Source organism: Vulpes lagopus, chromosome 4, assembly GCF_018345385.1.
Source record: "Vulpes lagopus strain Blue_001 chromosome 4, ASM1834538v1, whole genome shotgun sequence".
Taxonomy (NCBI): Eukaryota; Metazoa; Chordata; class Mammalia; order Carnivora; family Canidae; genus Vulpes; species Vulpes lagopus.
In genome coordinates this window covers 100,856,027-100,882,126 of record NC_054827.1, presented here as the reverse complement: position 1 = coordinate 100,882,126, position 26,100 = coordinate 100,856,027, and the positions used below count along the sequence as shown (strand labels likewise).

The following is a 26,100-nucleotide window of genomic DNA, read 5'->3' as shown; positions in this document are numbered from 1 at the left end:
CATTCATCCCAACACTTTACTGCATTCTTTGAAAACCCAAACACGCTGGGACAGGGGAAGGAAGAGAAATAATTTGATCTTCAACAGATCACAACCAACATGAGCCAAGTGCACAGAGATGTCCTGCAGATTCCCCACCCTCCAGGCAAGATGGCACTTGTGTCTGGGGGGTTGGGTGGGGGGCTCATCATGTGGGAGGGAATCTCCAGAGAGTAGACTTAACGTTCCTCAAATAACCATGATGCCTCTTGGAAGACGAGCCCAGATAGGCTCAGGGGCTTCTGGAACAGGCCTGGACACCCACCAGAAAGGGCCCCCAACAGGCTCACCTCAGGACACTGTAGGGGAGAGGGAGTCTATCCAGACATCTTTGAAGGTCTCTTACATTGACAAATACTTCATTAAGGGTTTCCTGGCTGCCTATCCTTGATGGCATCATGCCAGGTATGAAATTCTAGGTTGAGCAAAAGCCACACAGACCTAGAGGGGAAAAGAGCCTTGAGAACAACATCCCAGGAAAAAGCCAGGGAGGCAGGTGGAACAGTGAGCAAGCTCAGAGCCTACAGGGAGGGTGCCACAGTCTCTACAACACAACTGTCCCAGTGACCTGAGTCTGCCTCTAGCTCCTCAGCAGAGCAGACAACGGAGAATGAAACTGGAGCTTGCCTGGAGTCCCCTGCTGTCTCCTGCTGTGGGTTATCTGTCAGAGCAGAACACCTTCTCACACAGCCATGCCCTCATTCTCACTTCTATTCACTCAGCAAACTTTTCTGGGGACCTGGGAAGGCGGTTAGCTCCTTGTATGGGAGCCTTTGCTGGCAGCATCTATGAGGGCAGCATGCAATAGAAGCCGTTTGCATTCTCCTTTAAAAGACCTCTGAGCCCTTGAGTGTGCTTCCTGAACATGAGAGGGGCACAGACCTATCTTCTAGCATTTGCCACTCCAGAAGGATGACCACCTAATAAGCCTGTTGGACATCTGCACCTCCAAAGCACTGCAACCCCTCCTGTGTGTGTGCGTGTGTGTGTTTCTGTGTGTGCACATACTGAGTGTGTGTGTGGAGTGGTGCTGGGCACATAACACAGGACAGTATTCTGTCAGCTGGTGCTATGAGACTGACACCCACACTCCCACAGCGATGGACCCAAACAAGTTTTGAAAGCTTTAACGCGTTCACATTTTCTCATCATATGCATTGCACGGTACTTGTTTTTGTTGATCATTTAAAATGGAACTTTGACAGTCCTGCATCAACAGCCTTAAGACTCTTCTGTCTTCTTCTGTCACCAATTAATATTGTCCCTTCACTGCAGGTTAGAATGCTCTCCCTTGCCCTCTGGAAAATTGGGGTTTTAGGTGGTGGTGAGGCTGAGAGGGCAGGTGAGGTGTTGTGTCTAAAAATATCTCCTCCATGTAGGGAAGAGACAGCTAAGGCTTCCTCAGGGCCACATGTCTCTAAAGGGGTCTGAGAATGAATTCGAGTCCTCTCTGTGGGAACCAAGGTCTCCCTGGAAAGAAGAACACATTCCTGACCCAGCCTTCTTGTGAACAAAGGATGTGCCTTGGGTCACAGTCTCTCTCAACCATTCCGTGTGAACTTGTTCGAGAGCCCACAGGCAGGGCCACGTGGGAAGACTGCTTTATCCCTCCAGCAGCCACTGCCAGGAAGATGGTAAAGTGACTGGTGGCTGGTAAGAAGGACCACATGCATTTTCATCATGTCCAGGGTGAAGGACCATGTTGTGTCCCCCCAAATTCACATGCTAAAGCCATACCCCCTGGTGTGACTACTTTCAGAGATGGGTCCCTTAAAGATGTAATTTAGTTTAAGTGAGGCCATAAGAACAGGGTGGAATCTGATATGACTAGTGTTCTTAGAAGAGGAAGAGACACCAGAGACCTTTCTACCCACGTACACACAGAAAGCACATGTGAGAACCCAGTGAGAAGATGGCTGTATACATGGCAGGAAGTGTGGCTTCCCCAGAAATCCACCCCAATAGGATCTAGATCTTAGACTTCCAGCTTGAAAAACTGAGAAAATAAATGTCTGCTGTGTAAGCCACTCAGGAGGGGGTATTTTGTTACAGCAGCCTGAACTACTACACCCAGAGCATAACCTAGTTATAGACGAAGTACCCTGTGTCCTCTTCACTCACATGACAAAGACAGTGGCCATGATAGTTCACCATCCTCATGTGCTAGATGACACCATAGCTGCCCAACACGCTGTGGGACCAGAGTCATTGTTAAGAACGTAGTTTAGTAAGAGGCAACTGATCTGGAAAGCTATACGGGCTATCTGGTTGAAACAGCAAAAACGCTTGGTAGAGAAGTGGAATGCTGGGAGTCAAAGAAGTGTTGGTGGCTCTTTATTTCAAATCAAGAAACACATCAACCAGTGGCACTTGGAGACACAGAGGTGACAGCTCAGTCATTTGGCAGTGCAGTGCCCACACGAGTCAGAGCTAGGATCCCCATTTGGGTAAACTAGGATGCCTTGGAGAGAAATAGGAAGATGATGTCATGCCACAAGCAGACCCACATCATCCATGGCATCAGCATCTCAAAATTCCCCATCCCTAGGAAATGCTCAAAAGCAGCTCACAAGCACAGTATTTGAGGGAAGAGCCAATTTCTGATGATGCTTGTCAAAGTCACACAGTGCTAGGTCTGAAGAATGGGAAGCTGAACATTTCTCTTCAAATCCCCAGGGAATTGCAAAGAACACCAGGGAAAGGGGACAGGGCGATAATTCATGGGGCAGGGAGCTAGGGAACAGACCTTCTGGGTCTGTGTGGGAACCCGCAAGCTTCACCAGGCACACAGCAGGCCCCAAATTTCTGCCAAGCAAAGGGAAGGGAGCCTAGCTGCCTTTTCTGCTTAGTGAATCTCAATAAAAGAGGAACCAATGGCAACAAGCATTCCATGTGCACAGGGCCAAGTTCAGCAAGCCGGGAAACAAACACTGCTGTTCTTTTCACCTTGACTCATTCAAAAATTATAAGCGCACAAGCCAGGAGACACATGGGAGACGTCCAGACAGTGGTTCCGTGTGGGAGGAGAGAGGCCAGGACTGAGATGGGGCCCAGGGAGGGGCATCGGCTAGGCTGACAGGCTCTGGTGCCAGACTTGGTGGGGGTGGGTGGCAAAGATGTTCCTGTTATAATAATTCACCAAGTAAGTTAAAAAGTCAAGTCTGGGGATCCTCGAGGGAACAGACACTGATGGGGCATGAGTGAGTCTTCCCAGAGGCTGGTACTATCTCATTTCCAGATCTGGGTTCTGCTCATGCAGGGTGCTGAGTGTGTAAAGATTTGCTGAGCAGTGCACTTAGATATACTTGTCTACGTGTAAGTTAGGCTCCAATTAAATTTTTAAAAAATAGAGAGATATGAAATAGGAAGGTATGGGCCTGATTTAACAATGTGGGAGTGACCAAGATTACAGGCCAATTTAGACAATAGGAGTCTGTCTTATTTCAGGATCTGATGTATAACAGTGACTAGCATCAATTAATTGAAATTTGCTGACAGAATAGCACTTCAATGTTCTCAGGAAGGAAGGAAGGAAGGAAGGGAAGAGAAGAGAAAAGAAAAGAAAAGAAAAGAAAAGAAAAGAAAAGAAAAGAAAAGAAAAGAAAAGAAAAGAAAAGAAAGAAAAGAAAAGAAAGAAAAGAAGAAAAGAAAGAAAAGAAAAAAAAGAAAGAAGAAAGAAAGAAAGAGGGAGAGAGAAAGAAAGAAAGAAAGAAAGAAAGAAAGAAAGAAAGAAAGATTGATTTGTGTTTATTAACTTGAGGGGAATTCCTTTATAATGTATATTAAATTTCAATATATTACATTTTTATCAATAATACCTTAATAAGGCCAAGGGGAAAAAAGGAGTTAGAATTAAGAACATTCAAGGGTCATAGGTTGATAAAGTCATAGTACTAATAATAATCAGTTAATTAGTCACAGTGACATTAACTAGTCAAAGTCTGTTTTCATCTGTGTTACCAGATCTCACCTGGATTACCTACATTTCTCAGACCATATGAGCTTGCTTCATTCATTCATTCATTCATTCATTCATATGAGCTTCTTCTATAATTTATCTTCACTATCTTGCAAGGACTCTTGCAATGGTATATTCTTGAAACTTGCCTGAGATAGCCTTGACAAGTAGCTTCACACTAATAGCTGTATTTCCACAGGAAAAATAAAATACGAGGTCATGCATAGAAATACTTGCCAAGTTAGTAAAAAAAAAAAAAAAAAAATGGAAGAAGAAGAAAAGAAAAGAAAGGACAAGCTTTCTCAGAATAATTAAGAAACCACATTTCTTGCTAAATGCTTAGTGCAGCAAAGTCACCCTCTTGGGGATGCAACGTAAATCTAAGTGAGATCCCAGGACAGGGTCAATAGCAGTACCAGGGGTATTTGGAACCCATGCTTTGTTCTAGGATTCTCTAGGATGAGCCTGGTTCTGCATGGGGTGGGGAAGACATCAGGCCAAGCCACGGGGCAGCTCTGCACACCAGCTTGTGAGCACAGGTCTGTAAATCCCTCTGCTGGCAGGACACTAAGGCCCCTCAACTAAAGAAAGATGTAACCTAATGTGGGAGCTGGCTGTCATCTGGATGCTGACTCGACGTTCACAAGACAGTCAACCTACCATTACAAGTCCTCCCATCTGAGGGCTTCTGGGAGGCTTGGGTGGGGTTTGGCCTCTGATGACTGGAGGCAAAAAATGACGTCATTCCATTTGATTTAAAAACAAAGCAAGAGCCAGCCTCTTAAGGAATGTTGACCAGAGCTGCAGAGCCATGAAGTCAGGAGGGCACCAAGCACAGGGAGAGGAAACAAGCAGATGTACGTCAGAGGTGGCTGACGAGGAAGATGCCCAGCCTCTGGCACAAAGTGGATGGTATTAATTCCCAGGCTCTGCCTTTGAGTTGAAGTCATTCTGCTACTTTACGCTTACGGATACAACTCATAGGCAATGGGCTACTGTCTTAGTCTGTTTGGGTGGCTTATCCACAAACAGACATTTACTTCTCACAGCTCTGGAGGCTGGAAGTTGGTGCAGAGGATGCCAAAGTGGGCAGGTGAGGGTCTCCTCCAGGTCCACGGAGGCAGTCTTCCTGTCTTAGCTGCACAAGGCAGAAGGGGTGACGGAGCTCTGTGCGACTTGGTATAAAGGCACTTATCTCAACCATGGGGGCATCACCCTCATGACCTTATCACCTCAAAGATGAGGATTCTGACATATGAATTTGGGTGGGGAGGGGTGGGACAAACATTCAAACAGCAGGCACTCTGAGCTTCAGGATAATCCCAGACTACAAAAATAATGTGAACGTTAATGCCAGTGTCCAAAATGTCAAAGGCAGAGAATAAGCACGTGCTTCACATCTTTTAAGCAATTCCACACACTTCCATGTCACTTCTGTGCTGATGAAGGTCCCCACACTCCATCCCCAGGACCAGGCTCTCATTTGAGCTCTGCTGGCCAGCCTGGTTGTTCCGCTGTCCCACATTTACCCCAGACTCAGTCCACACCAAACAGGACTTGCTACTCCAAACTGAACCTTTTCAAGCCACTCCCCGCCCCCCACTGCCAACCCTCCACTTCCAAAGTCAAAAGCTGGCAGATCCTGTGACTCTCTATTTCTCTCTGTCCTCCCAACCCTATCTCAGAAATCACCAAGTATTGTCATTTCCTGCTGCTCACAGACTCAGAGTCTTATTCCTTTCCCTCTGGGCCCAAGCCCAGGCCTTAGCCATCACTTTAAAGCGTGGTACTTTCCTCAGCGGTCACCTTCTCTGTCAATGCCCACTCTAGGCCTCGAAGTCCAGACTGGAGGCTACCCTCCTGTGCTGATTCTTCCCCGATCCTGCCAGGACACACTCCTCACCTCCTCTTGATGCCCAGAGCCCATCATAGTTCCCTTCCTGAGGCAGGGGCCCCAGGCATCTGAACAAAACTTACATCTGTAAAGAACTAAGCAGACTCTTGGGCACATGAAACCCATGAGGCATGGTGTAGGTTAACGTGTCCTCAAAAAGTTTCAGGGATGAATGAACACGTATCAGCCCTGCCAGCTTCAACTTCATATAATGTCACCCTCTGCTGCTTACAAGAGGTCAACTAGAACAGGGCAGAATGAACAAGGAGGGGAAGGAGGGTGATGATTGCTAACATTTCTTGAAACCCCTACCATGTGTGCACCAGGCCCTGAGCTGAAGCATTATCTCACTTTATACTTACAATCATGTGGGAAGCTACATACCATTATTACCTCCAAGGTACTAATTATGAAAGTAAGACCCTCAAAAGTCAACAACTTTCTCAAGTTCAAGCATCAAGCGAAGGTGCTGAGATTTGATCTCAGGTCTTTCAACTGTAGGCCTTAGTCTGAAATTTGCATCAGGGGCTGTCAACTGGTTGCCTACAAGCAGGATCTGGACCACAGAAACAACAGACCATTTCATAAACAGTGCCAAGACAAGTGATCCACAGGGGAACAAAGCCCTTCATCATGTCGTACCAAATACACAAAACCAAACTCTATAAATAGATTAAATATACAAGCATGAAAACAAAATGTTGATTCTGTCAGAAGGAAATGATGGGGGATGTCATTATGACCTTAAAGTAGTAAAAAAAAAAAAATTTAAAGCAAGACCTAAAAAGCAGGAATCATAAAGGAAAGACCGAGAAATCTAGCTCAATCTACACTGAAAATGTCGACATGACAAAAGGCATCACCAGGTTCAAGCGAGAGGACAAAGTGATTTTTAGCTCCTGTGGCCAAGTGAAAATTTAAAAGATGTTCCACCTAGCTGGCAGAAGTGCAAATTGGCCATTCAACCCCAGAATAAAACCCAGCAACGTCATCAGGATTAAAGACTCTCAGATGCTGTTAATAAGAGAATAAATTGGTAGAAAGGCCATTTTGGAGAGCAATCTGGCCCTGTCCAGAAAAGCTGGAAGATGCGCAGGTGTTGAAAAGTGGCTGAACCCCAAGAAGTGCCAGACTGCATTTCTACATGGACGTGTCCCACCCGACTGGCCCTGGTGGTAGGAATCTCCATAACTAGATACACGTACACACATGCACACACACCTGTGAGTGTCCACACATGTCCAAGGCATGTCCACATATGCACACATGCATATGTGCGCACACATAACTACTATTACCATCCTCGTTGACATGGGAGAAAATTCAGGCACCTACAGGATGAGCCATTTTCCCAGGCTTGTGCTGTAACCAAGAACTCATCAAACCAGGCAGTCTGGCTGTGGGTCACCCATCTACCTGCACCGGGGTAAGGACGTCTCTGCTTCAAGGGATGGAAGGCAGGCAAGGGAGACAGACACACAGCTAGGTCTATGCATAATGCATTCCAGGGGCTACAGGCGAAGTCTGCCAAATACTGTTCAAAGTCCAGGGACTTTTCTATTAAAACATAAACTAAAAAGACTCTAACACAGATGTCTTTAACCCTTAAAACTGTGCAAAATTTGGTGTGTGTGTATTTCTTGCAAGAAGGTTTATAGCCTTCCTCAAATTTCCAAAGGGATCCATAACCTCAAAAAAAAAAAAAAAGTTAAAAACACTAAACACAGAAATCCCAGAATATAATCAAGGACATTCCCTATGAAAAAATCCTCTCTGGACAGCCAAGTCAGACCAAAAGATCCTGAGAAAATTATCCTTCAGCCTTCAGGGACTACCCAGGCATTCCTCAGAAGGTGATAACCACCAACATTTCATAGAATGTGCTTTTCTATGCAGATCTCAACTGACTGATCCACAGAGTGAAAGAGTAAGGGTCTAACTGCCATTATTCACCAACAACATTACTTTTCAAAGAGCAGCCAAAGCAATGCAAACAGTGTGTGCGGGGGTAGGTTCCTGTCAGTTAGGTGCATGTGCTTTATTGAGGAAACACTTTCAATTAAGTATTCAAGTTATACTGGACAGTTGTTATAAAGAATGTGACAATGATGAAAAAACAGCTGGGGGATATACATACACATCACACACAGATGATTTACAAATACATAACCCAGAGTGTTGAAATATACATACGACCTTTCAAAGAAACCACTGTTCTGTTTTGACAAAGCCCCTATCTGTCCCTGGGGGCTGCATTTAACTGTAGGACCTTTACCATATCTTTACAGTTAGTTTTTTTATTGGATCAGGAAATTGTATGTATGTGGAAGTGCACTTCACACAGCAGAGGACACGTGACATTTTGTTACAAACTGCCTTTGTTTCTTGCAAATGAGTATTTCTAAGAAATGAATGTGTTTGGGGTTCATAAGAGTGGAAACACAACGTAAAAGCCATCTGTTGATTTTGTACTCCACTTGAAGGATACAGATAAATGACTATTCTCATTCAGAAAATTTAGGTCACTGTCCGCTGTATCAGCTTCAAAGCTAAGGTCGAAGGAGCATTTTTCCAGCTCCAACCCGTTCACTGCACACATACCCTGAGGACACTGCACACCAATGCCCACCAGTACAGGAACAGAAGAGAGCTTTGGTTTTCCATAAGTCATCCTCAATCTTGGTCTAACATAACCAACCAACCAAAACTTGGAAACAAGGCAGGGAGAATCCATCCTATAAAATGAGAAGCCCTTCAAGACCATCTTCTGAGAAAGTATGAAATTACACACACATTTTTAAGGCATTTCTTTACCACACTGCTGGTCTGGACACCGTCCATTCTTCCTGGTACTGGAAACCACAGAATGTTCTGGGTTCATCTGCCCAGCTGCCACCCACATAGGACGCTGAAATAATTTCTTCGTGCCTCCTGTATTAGCTCCCTTAACTGGTCATCCCAATCCCAAATATGCCACAGACTTCCTCTGAGATGGGCTTAGATTATCATTATGGGAATAATGACATCATGGAGAAGTATAAGTCTGCTCTAAAATTGTCCCAATCCAAGTTCATTACTCGCCTGCAAAGATGACTGTTTCTTAGAGGGAAAGAACTGCCCCATTCTATTCAATTGTCCCACTGATCTTTTGAAACTCAGTTTGGTATCATTAAATAAATATTAATCTCAATCTTCTCAAGAGAAGATCTTCCATTCAGAAACATAATAATCCAAGAATGCAAACTGAAGATTTCTGACCCTGTAACTGTGCTGGGCAGGTTCTGGCTATAGCCAAACACAGCCTCCATGACTGGTCTTGAATACAGAAGCAATAATAAATCAGTTGGGACTGGTGAACCCAGGAATCAAATCAGAAGATCTCAGGGCAAATTTCCCAAAGTGAAGAAAGATGTTAATGGAAGATCAACTGTTCATGGGATGAGGTGACAATCTTTCTGGGCTCCTTTTTCTAGATTTCTTGTCTGGAACACCTACCAAATTGATTCAGGCCCAAATATCTGGTGTTTCTTTTATAACCCCAGCCCTGTGACTGTCCTTAGCCATGGCAATGGGAATCTCACTTCCAGCCTTGATTTCAGGTTATGACTGACTCTCCCCCTTTATCACCTGAGCTTATCCAACACAGGTAACTCTACAGATAACTCTGGAGTCTTTACACAGCCATTAGAGACTTTGAAAGCATCTATTTGTCCTTAGCTATGCCCAGGGGCCTTGTGGATCATCCCCAAGACACCTCTGTTACCTTGGTCACTCACATCAGGTTAGTCAAAGACTTTGCTGGCTATCCACTGGGAGGACAGTTGGTCCCCCAAGGACAGTGACAGCAAGTGTGGGTGTCCCAGGTGCTTTCAAAGTCTTCAAAGCTGGCTGATTCTGAAGGGCTGGAGCAGGCAGCTCTGGACTTGGGTCTGTGTCTGAATCCTACTCTGTGACTTACCACCTGAGTGATTACAGCAATTACTTACTCTCTCCAAGCATTTTTCCCTGTTTGTAAGATAAGTCTAATACCCACCTAATGGTTTGGGGATTAAGTGGATAATGAAAGTAAAGCACTTTTCGCATAAACACTGAAATGTATTATCTATTACTGTAATTCTTTTTGACCAAGTAAAAAAAAAAGTTTAATGAAAAGTATTTATCTAGCAAAACTTCTGTGCCAAGAAGCACATAATAATCTCTCAATTATAAGCTTTAGTTGCCAGTGTAAAGATGTACCAAGCTTCTAAATGCTTTTACCAACATGATATTTGGAAGCCGAAGACAGAAAAGTAACCAGCTGGGGGCTTGGAAAGCACCATCTTCAGTGGTCTTGAGGGGCAAGGATGCAGCCTACTAGCAAAAGCTATCACATGTCTATCAATTGTTTGGAACCATGCTGTATTTCCTCTTGCTCTGGGCTCCCCAGCTGACCCAACTTCAACTTGGATTTGGGACTGACCCTTTACAAGAATGAGGCTCAAAGAATTCCCTTTGAGGATGCTTCTACCTGTCTGGACACTGCCTGGATGCTTCATTCAGATGTCTTTCCAAACCCATTGTCTATGTCCTCATGCACCAAGCATGCTGGATAACTTTCTCCCTTGTGCTTCAAAGGTAAAGAGAATGCTTTACAAAACTTTCTCAGGTTTGGAAATAGGTGAATTCCTAAAACTTAAATAAAGAGATTTACAAAGATTAAATTTGCAACACGTAACTAAATGTACTCCTTGCAAACATTGTGTTCTGTTCTCTCTTTGAGGTCACCTTACCACCTTGCCATAGGTCTCCGAGGTATTTGATCAAGCACAAAAAATTAATGAAAATTAAAATTAATAAAATTAGTTTCCTGGGGCTGGAAATGCTATTTTCAAGAGAAAGAGTTGATGTTAGATTTATAACTGGACAATAATGACTTATCCTAGGGGTGTGTGTTATAGTTCAGAAACATGTTTCTGAAGGGACAGAAGAAGTAGGATGTCTTGTATTCCACTGGAGAAAAGATCTGTCTGTCATCCAGGCCAAGTCAATTCAGGAGAGACAAGAACAGTCTTTTCAATGAACGGTAGTATGCCAAGTGGAGATCCATAGGCAAGAAAATGAATTTAGACCCCACCTTGTATCATACACAAAAATTAACTCCAAGTGGACCGTAGACCTAAATATCAGAGCAAAATTATACAACTTGTAGAAGAAAACTTAGAAGTAAATCTTGGTGACAAAAGGTTAGGTAATGCTTTATTAAGTATGACACCAGAAAGTACAAGTGATGAGAGAAGACTGATAAGCTGGCTTTCATCCAAGTTGAAAAGCTTCCATAAGTCAATATATACCAATTACTAATGTGAAAAGGGCAACAGAAAATATTTGTAAATTACCCACCTGATATGGGAGTTACCTAGAATATATAAACAATTCCTATAACTCAGTAATAAAGAGGAGAAAACAATTAAAAAAGGTGCTGAACAGACATTTTTTCAAAGAAGAACTACACATGGACAATGAGTGTGTGAAGAGTTGCTCACCATTAACAATTGGGAAATTGTGATTCAAAACCACAAGAAAATGCTACCTCATCTCCACTGGAATGACTGTCATCCAAGAGACAGGTGCTGACAAAGAGGCAGAGAAATTTGAACCTTTGGATGTTGCTGGTAACAATGTAAAATGGGTAGACACTTGGGGAAACAATTTAACATCAATTTGTCTCATGACTTACTAATGCCACTCCTAATTAAATGCCCGAGAGGCCTGAAAAATCATCCTCATGAAAGCTCATCCATAAGCATTCACAGAAGGATTACTCATAACAGCCAGAAAGCAGAAATAACCCAAACACTCATCTCCTGAGGATGGATAAACAAAATGTAGTATATCCAAGCAATGGAATATTATTTAGCAACACAAAGAATGATGTTCCTCCACTAAAACATGGAGGAAGCCTGAAAACATTAGGCCAAGTTAAAGAAGCCAGACACAAAAGACCACAAAGTGTATGATTCCATTTAGGTGGAATGTCTAGAACAGGTCAGTCCATAGAGATAGAAGGGAAAATTGTGGTTGGCTAAGGCTTTGGTGGGGGGTGAAGGGGTGAAGAAAGAATGTGGCTTTTTTCCAATGGGTCCAGAGTTTCTCTCTAGGGTGATAGAAATGTTCTAGAATTAAATTATGGTCAGGGAACCTGGGTAGCTCAGTCAGTTGGGCATCTGACTCTTGGTTTCAACTTAGGTCATGATCTTGGGGTGGTGGGATTGGGCCCCATATCAGGCTCTATGTTCAGTGCAGGGTTTGCTTGGGATTCTCTCCCTCTCCCCCTGGCCCTGTTCACATTCTCTCTCAAGTAAATAAACTCTTTTAAAAAAATTTTTTTAAATAAAATTAAATTACAGTAGTGGTTGCACAACTCTATAAATACACTAAGAAACACTGAAGTATAGACACTTGAGGCAGGTGAATCATATTTCAATAATGGTGTTTTAAAAATGTTATCCTGCACTCAAAGGTTTTGTTTACCTTTTTTCCTAATTAAAATAGTATATAACAGAGTAGACAGTCTCTAAAACACTGAAGAACTTGGACAGGATAATAAAGAGATACTCATGACCCTGTCCCTATATAAGGAGGCAACTTTGCTATCCTTAGATATGGCTTTCCCCATTTCAAACCCAGGATTGTGATGACAGATAGAAGTAAAGTGGCACCCAGTATGTGCAGAAGCCCTGCGACTATGTCTTTCAGGAGGGCTCAGTCATCCTAAAGTGGGCTGGGGGAGGCAGGTAAGGAGAAAAACCAGGGAGAAATCATGGCAGCTTTACATTCAGGAGATGGCCAAAGAAATAATAATTCTGACTGTTCCAGGTGGAAGTAAAAGGTCCCTTCACCTAATTTTGGGGTGTTAGAGATCCAGAAGTATTCTGAAGCTACAAATGCCCCTTTCAGGCTAGATATAAACCATTTAGCTAACTCCTCTAGCTCCCCATCTTCCTCCAACCCTTTCCATCTTCCACTGAACATGGGTACACAACAACTTCTTAAATAATGTGCACAAGAAATGGTGATAAGCACCTCCCACATGAATGCCCCACAGCAATTTTCTGTGGTAGGTACTGTGGGACCCAAGGAATTTAACAAAAATCCCCTCCCCTGGACAACAGAGCAGGACTAACTCCATTTTGTGCTACACTCGCCATCTCATGTATAACCCCCACATGACCTGCTTATTGCTTAAGGCACTCCCCCACCCTAGTCAAGCCACTGAGCACACCCTTACCAGAAACCGGCTCATATAGGAATGCGAAACCCCTAACTGTCAAAGAATGTAAACCCCGCCTTTTACCCGCCAAACCTGTGTGCCAATTCTGACCAGAGAGATAGGCTAGTTCAAACAGTCACTATAGGGTAAATTGTAATTCAATTGGCCACCTGCTTTGTGGACCGACATGACTATGCAACTTACAATCCCATTGGCCACTGGCCCCTATAAAACTGCTATGCCTCTTAACCTCGGGGTCCAAGTCCCTGCTCCGCTGTGTTGGGTAAACTTGGACCTAAGCTTGAACTTGCAAAGAAACCATCGTGCGCTTGCATTGGTGTCGGCTCCTTGGCGGTTTCTTGGATTCCCAATCTTGGACACAATTATTTCCATTTTGCAGAGGAGGAAACTGAGGCCTACGTGCACACCCTTATGGTCTAGCTTCATAACCATTCCTATTGCACTGCTCTAAGTTCTGTATACAGTCTTATCACCAATCTATCTGCTCATTCACTTATTTAATCAGGAGTACTAACCTGATGAACCAACCATATGACCTTGAACTCTTATCATGATGGACAACAGTGTGTATCAATGTCAGAGACTTCATAAAGAACAAGAGATGTGTCTCTCTACCAGGAGACTCCTCGACCAGGGTCAGACTAACCCCAAGGAAAATGGGAAGCATTCTGTAGCCTGAGAGCTGACCAGTTCCTCCAATGTCTTTTTTTTTTTTTAAATTTCAACTCAAATAAATCTATTTCAAATGTGGGTACCTCTTGTCTTTTTTTTTTTTTTTTTTTTTTTCCACTGTGCGACCCGCTTCAGTGCCTGCAGCCTACGGCACAGAGGCCGGGCAATGGTTCGGGGCCACGGTTTGCTCTGGCATGGGACACTATGAGAGGCCCAGGGGGACGAGCCTGCCATAAATCCAAACCCATGCGTAATCTATTTCAAATGTGGGTACCTCTTGTCTTTCCCACAATGGGCTCACCGCAGGGAGCCTGCTCCTCCCTCTGCCTATGTCTCTGTCTCTCATGAATAAATAAATAAAATCTTTAAAAAAACAAAATAAAATAAAACCAAACCTCAGTCTTGTGAATTGGGTTCTTTTGACACAAGCACACTGTGCTGGCATTTTAATGACAAAGGAGTATTTTTCCATGAGTTAACTGTAGAAAAAAATACATCCTTTCACATTTTTTTCCTTCAAACACAGCCTTCCTTACCCTATTTTTCATTTTCCTACCTTTTATAAAGATAGAGGTAAAGGAATATTTGAGTTTCCCCTTAACAGCAGCATCATGGGAAAAAGCAACAGCGTAAATCCGCAAATGAATGGCACTTGCCGTTCACCCCTTAGCACCAGAGAAGAGAGACAAGAAGTCTTGCTGGGGACTGTGGCAAACTGGAAACTATCTTTTAAAAGGGGCAGCCACTACTCTGCTCCAGCAGACTGCGGCCCATCCATACAGGATGTGGGCCTGGAGTTGCCTAACCCATCCAGAAAAGCCAGAGTCAGGGGAGAAAAAAAGCACAGTGTGGTTTTTTTTGTTTGTTTGTTTTATTTTTTATTTTTTTTATTGCTGTTTTTTGTTTTGTTTTGTTTTGTGGGTAAATTTTAGAAAACGAATAAGAACATGTCTGAGGCCAGATGCAAGCCCTAGGTAACTAGTTTGCTGTTTCTGCATGGGGGTGTAAGACCACATTTCATGTGTTGTCCATCTGCACTGGCCCTGAGACACCCTCGTGGGGCCAACAGCTGGCCCCTGCCTTCCCATGGGGTCGGGAACAGGGCAAAGCACCCAGCCCGAGAGGAGGAAACCCACAATAATGACAATGACTTCTTTCCCCGTGACCCACATATTCAGGGATGTCTATACTGACCCCCATGCGTGGGGACATCTACACTGGCCACAGCCCTTTGGTGTTGCTCAATGATTACACAGCACAGACATGTCAAGTGTGAACATCCGAGTGGGGTGAGCGCAGTGCATCTGGGAGGGGCTGCTACCTACCTCCCAATGAGGTGGTTTTCCTGGGCAGCCATTTCTTCCTCTGCAGCCAGGTATTGACACCCCAAGGTAAGAGAGCCAGTTGAGAGACAGACATGGTTACTAGAAGTTACTCAGCACGCATTCCAAGGATTGGATTTGAGGGGGGAAATGCTTGCCATTGTGAAGCAGCAAAAAATTATCCTTTCTTAAGTCCTCCCACTTCTTCACCCCCAAGTACAAAGGCCAGGAAAGGGCACTATGTTCCCAGAGTCCCCTTGGATCTGCCTTAACTTACCCTAAGGCTTCGATTTCTGAAGCACCCACAGAGGGACAGAAAGCTCTTTGTCTGGGAGTTGCTGCTTCAGGTCCTGATATTCCAGGGAGAGGGTCTCCCTCCAGTTCCAGGGAGTGCCTCAAGGTACAACCCCAGGCTCTGGGCAGTGCTGTCCTTGGTCCCGGACAGGGTCACTCACAGGTTGGGGGTGGTCAAAACAGCAAAGAGAGCCTAGGAGACTGGGCCAGCAACCTCAAGAGCCCACAACCATCACCACCAAGGTTCTGATGGGACCCAGGCACAACCAGGATTATTGGGCCCCCCCAGGTGGGGTGTGGGTCTAGCTGATGGTGGCTGGCACAGACTTAGTGCCAAGAAATATTAGGTTGAAGCATCCAAAATTGTTGATAGTCAATAGTGTTGACATATTAAAATGACAATGTCGCTTGGCTCAATCTTCTATACGTGATTTGAAGCAATTAAGCGACCAATTGAAAATGTCTATCATTTAGTGAATAAAAATATCATGAGGGCTGGTCAGAAGACGATGAGATATCAGTGCCTGGCTGTCTCTTCACCCCTCTGGCTCCCTGAGGTGACCTCACCCCTTCCCATGACTTTAGGCCTGAGTGCTAATAACACCCAACTGTCATCTTAGCTGGACTGCTCTTTGAAAATCTGGATCCACATAGCACGACTCTTGGACACTTCCACCTGGATTTCTCATGGTCTAAAACCAAACCTCAGGGGATGCCTGGGTGGTTCAGTGGTTGAGCATCTGCCTTCAGCTCAGGGCATGATCTCAGGTCCAGGGACCAAGTCCCACAGTGGGCTCACCACAGGGAGCCTGCTGCTCCCTCTGCCTATGTCTCTGTCTCTCATGAATAAATAAATAAAATCTTTAAAAAAACAAAATAAAATAAAACCAAACCTCAGGCTCAGATCCAGCTCTAAATCAAAACTGTTTCAACTTGACCCAAGTAACGACTATCTACCATGCTGGCTGCTGAGCTGGGTGCTGGCGGGTGAACAAGATGGACATCATTCATCACTTACCCACCACCCATCCTCTGTCATGCCAGAAACCCTTACCAATTCATCTCCAATTCATTACTGAGTCATATCCACTTGGCGATATCAGATCCAATCTTTCCTTCATCTCCCCTGACATATACATTAGGATGCATTTGCCTGTAAGTAACAGACAGCTTGGCTAAATGTGGCTGAATCATAGAGTGCAACAACCACTGCACAAAACAGAGGTCTGGAGGTGGGAAGTTCCAGTTGATGAGCTAGCCAGTGGAGGCATAGCTCTGGATGCACAAGTCTGTGGCTGCTGGCCTTTTCCCTCATGGCTCTAAGAAGGCTGCTGAAGCTTCAGGCACTATCCTTACACAGCAGCTCCCTCTGAAGCTCCCAGCAGGCCTTCCCATAGGCTCCCTTTAGGCCAAGTGTGGTCACAGCCACTGCTGCAAGGGAGGCCATAGTGGTATATTATCTGGCAAAAGAAACTGGACCAGATTCATCACCTGACGGTGGGCGCACAGGAAAGGGCACGTGACTATTAGGCACAGAGCTAGCAGTCCCTTCTATGCCTGCCATTCATCTGAGAACTACTGCTTCCTCCTGACCACCATCCCACCCTTAACACCTTAAAAGTCAATCAGATTGCATCATTCTGCCTGAGGCTCTTTAAGGATATATCATTGCTCGGGATAAAATCTGCAACTCCCAATAGCATGCCTCCAAGGCCCCATGTGGTATGGCCTCTTGTCTCCCGCTCAGCCTTATTTGTCACCATTTGGCTCCTTTTTGTCCCTCAAATGCAACAAGCATTTTTTTTTTTTTTTTTTTTTTTTTTTTTTTGGTGCATCAGAGCTTTGTGAAGGGGTCATCTCTTCATCTAGAACATTCCTTCCTCAAACCTTCATGTGGCAGACTCCTCACACGTCAGGTCTCAGCCATTTTGAGAACTTTCTCTCAGAAAGTGGATCTGCCCTATGACCCAGCAATTGCACTGCTAGGGACTTACCCCAAAGATACAGATGCAGTGAAACACCGGGACACCTGCACCCTGATGTTTATAGCAGCAATGTCCACAACAGCCAAACTGTGGAAGGAGCCTCGGTATCCATCGAAAGATGAATGGATAAAGAAGATGTGGTCTATGTATACAATGGAATATTACTCAGCCATTAGAAACCACAAATACCCACCATTTGCTTCAACGTGGATGGAACTGGAGGGTATTATGCTGAGTGAAATAAGTCAATTGGAGAAGGACAAACATTATATGGTCTCATTCATTTGGGGAATATAAAAAATAGTGAAAGGGAATAAAGGGGAAAGGAGAAAAAATGAGTAGGAAATATCAGAAAGGGAGACAGAACATGAGAGACTCCTAACTCTGGGAAACAAACAAGGGGTGGTAGAAGGGGAAGTGGGCGGGGGGTGGGGGTGACTGGGTGATGGGCACAGAGGGGGCACTTGATGGAAAGAGCACTGGTGTTATTCTGTATGTTGGCAAATTGAACACCAACAAAAAATAAATTAAAAAAAAGTTTCTGTAACACTAACACCCTTCCCTTTAACTTCACAAACCTTAGCATAGTTTAGAGTGCATACCTATTTGCATGACTATTTCTTTTATGTCTATCTCCTCAATGAGAATATAAGTGTCCTGATAGGAATCCTCCCTGGTTTATACACCACTGTAACATAGCGGTGCTCTCAAAGCCTGATGTGTAGCTCACACTAAGGAACACTACTGAAGTCAGGGTTGGTTAATTAGAGAATACACAAACTGGCCCTTGAAAGATGGATGGCCTAAGGGGAAGAGGAAAGCTCAAGGGTGGCAGTGGATAGGGTACTTTCGGCAGGAAGGCAAGGTCCAGGACACTGGGCCCACTAAAGCAGAGGTCTTGGCATGAGATGCTGACCCTTGAACATGTGAAATAGACAGATGCAGGGCCCTTTTACTGCCATGCTCAGCATGTTCCTGTAGGACCCTGATGCTCCAGCCTTCAGCTCCCCAGTAAGGGGGTGTCTGGCCAGCCTGGGCAAAGGAGCTCACCTGCCTGCCTGAAGAGGACAGGACCCAGAGGTGGGCTTATCACACACAGCACTGTCTCTTTTCTCCTCCCCCTTTCCCCCCACCCCATGATGGCTGTGGAGGGAGAAGCTTGGTAATTCTTGGGTTAAACACTCAGTGACATCCAGGGCTCCTTCCTCAGTCACGTAATCAGTAGAAGCTGTGACTGCCACTGGCCCCCAGCTTGGGAGGGGAAGATGGTTACTGTGCATTCGCCCTGATGACCCCAACTTGGCAGTTCACCATTTATTACATGGACAGTGGCTATCGAGACACCCTCCCTCCTCCTAAGTGCTCTTCTGCACTCATTCCCAGTGTTGAATGAACTGGGGAATGCAGCCCCAGTTCCATAGTCTTATAGTTTGCCCTGCCCCCCGACCTGAAGCATGAGTCCTAGATGCACAACAGGCTCTCAGCCTGGTGCCTTATGATCTATGAAATGCACAGTCCTGCCCATTTACCAGGATACTGGCTTTATGTGCCCCTGGATTAAGAACCATAGTAAGGCTGACCCCACACAACTAGACAGGCCCCAATCTCCTGACCTACAGTCCAAACGGTCCACTCCATGCTGACTGCACAGACCTGCCTGATGTCCCAGAGGCGGCTACTCAAAGGCCCCCTGGTGCCATGGAAGCTGCTGATACCCCACTATGGCAGCAGAACTCGGAGAACCCAGCATGAAGCTCTGTCCACCTGAGCAAATGCAAAGGCCTTCCACAGCAGAGCAATCAGGGAATGTGAGGAAAAGTGTCTCAAGGTGGTAATGTACTGAGCTGCTTTGGGCAGGTATGCACAGCACTAAGACCAAAGGTTCACAGATGCTGCCCAGCCAGCATGACACTGCTGCCCTCAGTCATCTGAAGTAACCAACACAGGGGAACCGTGACTGTGTTGGCCTCTCTCACCAGACAAAGGCACACAGGCCACCAGCTCCATCAACTTCAAGGGAGTCAACTCACTCTGCTCTGACCTACAACTCCTGGCCCATGATGAAGTTCTAGAAGCTTCCTTGTCAAGCCTACATGAGCATAACCAAAGTTAGGCATTTAAGGAGAACCACAGAGTGTTAATAGAGAAAACCCTCAGGATGGTTTGAAGAGGAGCAGAAACATTAACAAGGACACTCATGGCAGGGCAGGGCTGAGGCTGCAAGGCAGCTGCCTTCTGACCCCCTCAGAGTGATCTCTACATTCTACAGAGCCCGTCGGATGAGGCCCCAGGGCTGACAGTAGGCTAAATGGTAGCAGATCCTCGTGTGTAACATAACTCTCTCCAGATATAGATAGAGCTGGAGGAGTAGTAGTCTATGCCAGGGATGCCTGTGAGTGAAGTCCAAACCCGCGGGGGGGAGGTGGGTGGGTTAGGTACCGATGCCAGCGATGACTCGAGAGCAGGCAGCGGTGTGGAGGAAGCCAGTTTGGACTGGAATAGCAACAGCACGCTAGCCAAGAAGCTCTAGAAAGATAGACAGGTCTGACTGTCCGGAGGCATTTTCATAATGTCCATCCCAGGCTGGCCACTGGGTTAGCACACAAGAGACTGATAGGGAACACTTCCATCAGGCTGAGCAATTCAGCAAAAGCTCAGGAAGTATTGGGTTTTGATCGAAGGTTTTATTATTTAATGAAGCTACCTCATGGGTAACAGTAACACTAAGAATAGAGATCGATACAAAAGTAGATTTAAAAATACACACACTTGCACATACAGAAATGTATCTTAGCAGGAGAATCGAAGCTGCTTGTTTATATTGAACAATGCCAGACACAGGTGTTTTGACTCTGCCTGGTGACCCAAATAGGAGGCTATCACTCTGTCTCCCAGCAGCTAGGTGCAAGAACATCTGCAGGAAAGAGGAGGAAGGATTCGTCATGGCAAGGTAAGTCTTGGAAGGCAGCCACTCTTTCCTCCCGGCACTGAGAACTCTGTTGGCACCAAAAGGAATTTCAAAGTTGGAAGCCCTTCCCATCAGAGCACAGATGGAGAGCCCGCACGTCCTAGGGGGGAAATAATCCAGAGCAGTCTTTAAGATAAATACTTCCATCGGGGTGATTTGAGTGCTTTGTATCTAGTGATGGCGTGCCTCATTATTTCCAGCACTGTGTTATGTTATGGCCTGTGTTGCTTTAAATTCTGAACTCGTGCCATTTATCAAAGACAAGAAAATCCTAAAGGCACACTACTTATCATCAGATAATCCAATGGAAAGTTTAATTGAGGCTTCGGTGCAATGCTTCTTGGCAATAACCCCCTGCTTCTAACTCTCTGGCCGATTCTCATTTCATTAAAGACATTTCCCAGTGTGCCTGAGCTTCTTACTTCCTAACCCGGCCACTGGAACTCCGCAGATGATAATCGCCTTCTTACAGGAATGCACGGCACCTCTCAGCTGCTTGCCTGGCCGGGACGGGAGACAGCGACCCAGCCAGTTACTGATGGAAGACCTTGTTCCCTTCTCCAAGGACAGTCTGTAATCACACCATAGTTTTCTAAGTGTTTCACCAGCTGGGATTAAAAGCTCTTCTCCAGAGCTGACGTCACACAATGAGTAATTTCCCAGCATGCCCCCCACTTTCTCAGGGCAGGAGGTGTTTGGAATCGCTTGTTTGGCTGGTCAGGTGTAGGCTTTCCCTAAACTCCCTAAATCTTGTCCAAAAGGGTCTTCTCTTGTCTGCTGCTGTCTTGTGAGCTTTGAGTATACATTTTCTGGCCTCAGAATCAGCCACGATTTTATTATGTAATCCTATGGTAATCCCCTGGAGACTTCAATGATGTATAGGAATTCCTCATCAGTTTTCTTCTTTTGAGCCCAAATTTGGGCTGAGCACAGAGAAAAAATCCTTGGCATCATTCTCCTTCATTAGTCTCCATGTCTAATTCCTGAACCTTCCTTCTACTTATAAATTACACTTAACTCCAGTACTTAGTAAGTCAGCAAAAAAGAATCAAAGAGACCTTAGCCCCACTTGAATTGTCTTAAGAGTCAAGACTTGTTTTCCCTCAGCTGAAGTAATGAAGGAATTTATGCTCAGAATAAGATAAGCAGAAAAACTGGATTGGGCTGAGGATACCTAGCCAGAAGGCAGTTCCAGATTTCACTGCAAATTTCAGAAGGCAAAACTTTCCCGAACAGGGCCAGTATAGCCAAAGACTAGCATGGGATGCCAATGCCTCCAGGTGGGACCCCTGCCAGCAGTGTGGAGTCAGGACAGGAGGCTTGGCTTCTCCTCTGCAGCCACCTCCCCACTCCCAAGCTGCATCATCCCCCACTAAAGGCAGAGGTGACATTCAAGTCCTGGGCGTGGAGGCATCCATGAGCTTTGGAAGCTGAGGGAGATGAAAATGGTGCCAGATACAGAAAATTCTCTGCTATTCCTAGACCAGCATCAAGTCCTGTGGAGAGTCTATATGTGCTCACAGTATGCCTGTTCTCTTCTTAATCAAAAACATGCTGATAGGACATAGATGCTATGTCAGCGGTACCACTCCCTGCTTGTGCTGGGAAACCTAGTGAGGCCACAAAGAGCTATGTGGGCCAGTGCCAGGCCAAGAGTTATCAGAAATGTGTCCTTCCTCCCACTGCACACCCTTCTAGCCCACTACCATCAGCTGCTGCCAAGGAGTGGTAAGGGTGACCCAGGCTAACATGGACTGAGCATGCCTTACCTGCAGACCACACGCCAGGCCTCATCTCATCCCACCCTCACAACACTTCTGTGCACAGACACTGTTTCCCTTGCCCTTAAGAGCTACATTTGAGGCAGCCAATTGCCTCAAATTGCCTCAGCCAATTGCCAACGGTCTCACAGGTAGAAGGGCCACCTCAGGTACGCTCCACTGGAGGTATACCTTTCTTAACCTTCCAGGCCCACTGCATTAATTCTTAAAACTGGAGCTATCTAAATATTTAACAAATATCAGTTGCATATGAAGTTCTTTTATGGAAGATTCACACATTGGAAGGTTATATTGGGCATTTTTTTTTTTTTTTGAGAGAGAGAGAGAGAGAGAGTGCACACATGAGTGGCAGCAGAGAGGGGCAGAGAGAGAAAGAGAGAGAATCCCAAGCAGGCTCAACACCCAGTGCCAGACCCTGACACAGGGCTCAATCTCATCACCCTGAGATCATGACCTGAGCTGAAATCAAGAGTCAGATCCTCAACTGAGTCACCCAGGTGCCACTAGGTATCTTTTTTAGAGATGCTGAGCTGGAGTCAAATGGAATGAAAACTTCCTAGTGGCCCCCCTTCCATGAGCCCTTAATCTCTCTGAATAACACTACCAATTTACCTGTTCAACAAATTCATTCGTTCAGTCATACAATAAATGTTCATGGAACCATCATATGCTGGGGCTGGGAATATAATGGAGCCGTGAAGACAAAAAGGTACCTTCTTGGGGTGTGTGCTCCTGCTGTAGTGGTCAGTGGCACATAGACATAAACAAGTGATTTGGGGTACTGATTAACACAGCAGGGAACAGAGAGGCTACTTCTGCTTCTCTCAGATGCTATTTGAACGGAGACCCAAAGGAAGGAGAGAGTGAGCCATCAAGACAGTGGGAAAGCATGCTGGGCCCAGCAAGAACAAGTGCAAAGCCCTGACAAGGTGGCAAGCTTGGCAAGGAGGAACAGGTGTCAGGTGCAGGTGACCAAGGCCATGGGCACTGGGAGGTGAGGTCAGTAAGGGAGCCAGGAGCCACATGTTCTGGGACCCACAGGATTGTGGATTTTATCCAAAGATAAAATCCAGGCCTCCAAAGGCACTGGAGAAGTTTAAACAAGGAACTCACATGATCTATGTTTTAAAAGGTATTGTCTGATTATCATATAAGACTGAGTTGTCCAGGAGACCACCACGGAGGCCTGGAGACCTGACAGGTGAGGGTAAATTGGCCTGGACCACAGGGAGAGCAGGTCTGATTAAGAACCTATGTTGAAGGCACAGCAGTGGGGAATGGCTGGTGGTTTGGAAATATCAGACGCCTTCTGAAACACAGACCATACGATGGCCAGTTGACTCCCAGAAATGGCTAATAAAAATCACAGCCACCATTTTCCACGAGGCAGGCAGGCGCTGTGCCAAAACCAATTACACTTGTTCACCTACTCGGTCCTGAGCACACTGCCAGGCAGCAGCCACCCCCATCACGACTGCACTGATGAGGGAGAAGGGAAGAAGCCTGAGGCAGGCCACACCCCAGTAAGCAGCAGAGCCAGCATGCCTCTGGAGCCCCTCCTTTTGCTTTGTGGGCTGTAGGCATCCTCCCTGCATTCATAGCTCCTTCTGACTTCTCACATGCAGCCCGTGCAGACCTGGGCGTGCAGGAAAAAGACTCCTTGGCCCAACACAGTGACTGTCTTATTGATTTCATTTTCCAAGATAAAACAAAAAAACAAACAAAATAAACCTCTTGGGGTTTCCACTTCATCTCAAAACTTATGTTTACCTTGGCAACCGGAGCTCTGTGGCAGAGGAAATGCTGTAAGCAGCCCTGGAGAGAGGCCGGGCCTGGGGGCTCCTGCTGCTCCCCTCACCCTGCCTCCCCAGAGCTCTTCCACTTCAGCAGCAGCTGGCCCTGAGTGGGGAGAAGGGGGAGCGGTGGGCCACCCCCCGACTGCTCCTGAGGCAGCCCCTCTACAGCCCCGGCACAGCTGTTTGGTCCCGTTTGATTCTGTAACCAAGGGGTACCAGAGACACTAAGGAAATATCTAGAATAGTGTGACACCAATGAGAACTTGAGAGGGGAAACAGTAAGTTGAATCAGCTCTTCCAAAAAAACAAAAACAAAAACCACTGATCAGTTTCATAGTGTTAAAAACAAAACAAAATGAAACAAACCAACCAACCCCTGGAATGCATGGGAAAAGTAAAAGGAGCTTTATGATGTATAAGCACGACCTTCTGGCAATTTGAGAAGGCAGCCCAAGTGGCCCGGGCAGTGAGGCTGAAAAGCAGAAGATTCTCAGCGGGGGCAGCCAGAGAGTGGTGGAAAAGGAGAAATGGTAGAACCATTTAGGGACAGTGTATTTAGGGACAGTGTCTTCCTCAGCAGGAACAGGATGAGAATTCTATTTGCCAGAACATTTCGAGCCTGCTCCGGGAAAGGAGTCAGCAGTGTGCCTCCTTGGTTCCTTTCCTGCAGCTGCTGGGCATCTATCTAGCTTCCCTGAGCTGGCAAAGATCCCCTTGTCCCCTCCCACCCTACAGCTCAGTTTCCCTGAGCTGGCAAAGACCCCCCCCCCCCCACCCCCCCGGTGGAATTCAGTCCTCCTGTTTCTCTGGTACTGCCAAGGCTTAGATCAGGGTTCTCCAAGTTGAATCCACACCAGAATCCGGAGAGCCTGTGAAAAGAGACTGTACAGAAATGCAGATGCAAAGGCCTCAGGGGGTGCTGAGGATGTGCATTTCTATCACCTTCCCAGGAGGTGCTAATGCTATGGTCAGAGATCACCCTTTAAGACACATTAGTTTTGAGTGTCTCTTTTCCTCAACAGCAGCACTGAGGGCTTTCGGGTCCTCTTCTGACACCTGTTGGGGGCAGGGGGCACTGAAACAAGGCCACCAGAGCCTGTGGAGATGGGGCGTTTATAGAGAGTTCTAGGCCCTCTACCTACGCTGTCTCATTTCCTTCCCACAACTACCATGTGAGGAGGAATTACAATTATGCCCATTTTACAGACCAGGAAATGGAAACGTGAGGACAAGTGACCTGTCTAGGTTTCCATGGTAAGCAGAACTAGGATTCTCAATATTTTGAGAATGCAGGAAACTTCCACTCCCTCTTGGCTCAGACTCCAATCCAAACTTGCAAGCTGGGCTCTCTGGGCGTCCCCAGGCCTCCACCATCCTGCCCCAAAGTCTGCTTCCCCCTTTGGCACAAGCATGATGAACTGGGGATCAGGCTGGGCCATGCTTGCCAGCTGTGCAACCTGGGGTAAACTCAGCATCGGTTCCTCCATCTGTGGGGACCTGAGCATTTGACACAAGGTGCTGTCACAGCACCTGGCAGTTGGGAGAGCCGCGATAAGCATCGGGCCCCTCAGCGTCCACCCTTTGTCTCAGCTGTCCTGGCTCATACTGTGACGCCTGCCTGCGGAGCCATCACCCTGACTTGTTCTGAGGCCCTGCCCCAACGCCCTTCCCAAAAGGCCCACAAAGTGATAGGACAGAGGTGGCTGGGCACAAAGGCCCGTGCCAACTGAAAGGAAGTGACAAGATCTGCAAAGCACGCACCATCATTAGGGCTCACCATGGGCATGTTCTCATGTGAGGCTCAGAGCAGTCCTGCAGGGGGATGTCGAGATCTCCTACAAGCAGGAAATGGAGGATTGCTAGGTTTATTAAGTGATATGCCCAATGCCAAGTAAACAGCAGCATGAAGGAACCAAACCCAGGTCTGACTGCAGCTGAGAGGCCGAGGCAGGAGTCCTGTGTTAAGGAGAGCAGAGGTGGAGCAGGCCAGGGACACCCCGCTTGTCTCCACTGTGAGATGGCTGCTCACCCTGGGGACCTATCCTTTGCCCTTAGAGACTAATACTCCTGGCACAGTTCACATCAACACTTCTAGAAGCCTTGGCCTGCTGAAGAGATTAT

General features: G+C 46.1%; 1 protein-coding gene and 1 non-coding gene across 4 annotated transcripts in view; both read right to left on the bottom strand.

Moving 5' to 3' along the window:
* ADAMTS17 (ADAM metallopeptidase with thrombospondin type 1 motif 17) overlaps window positions 1-26,100 on the bottom strand; it is a 318,441-nt gene that overhangs the window by 191,789 nt on the left and 100,552 nt on the right. The window lies entirely within an intron of this gene.
* Window positions 13,949-14,083, bottom strand: LOC121490284. The gene has a single exon (XR_005987604.1). It is a non-coding gene; the product is annotated as a small nucleolar RNA SNORA42/SNORA80 family (small nucleolar RNA).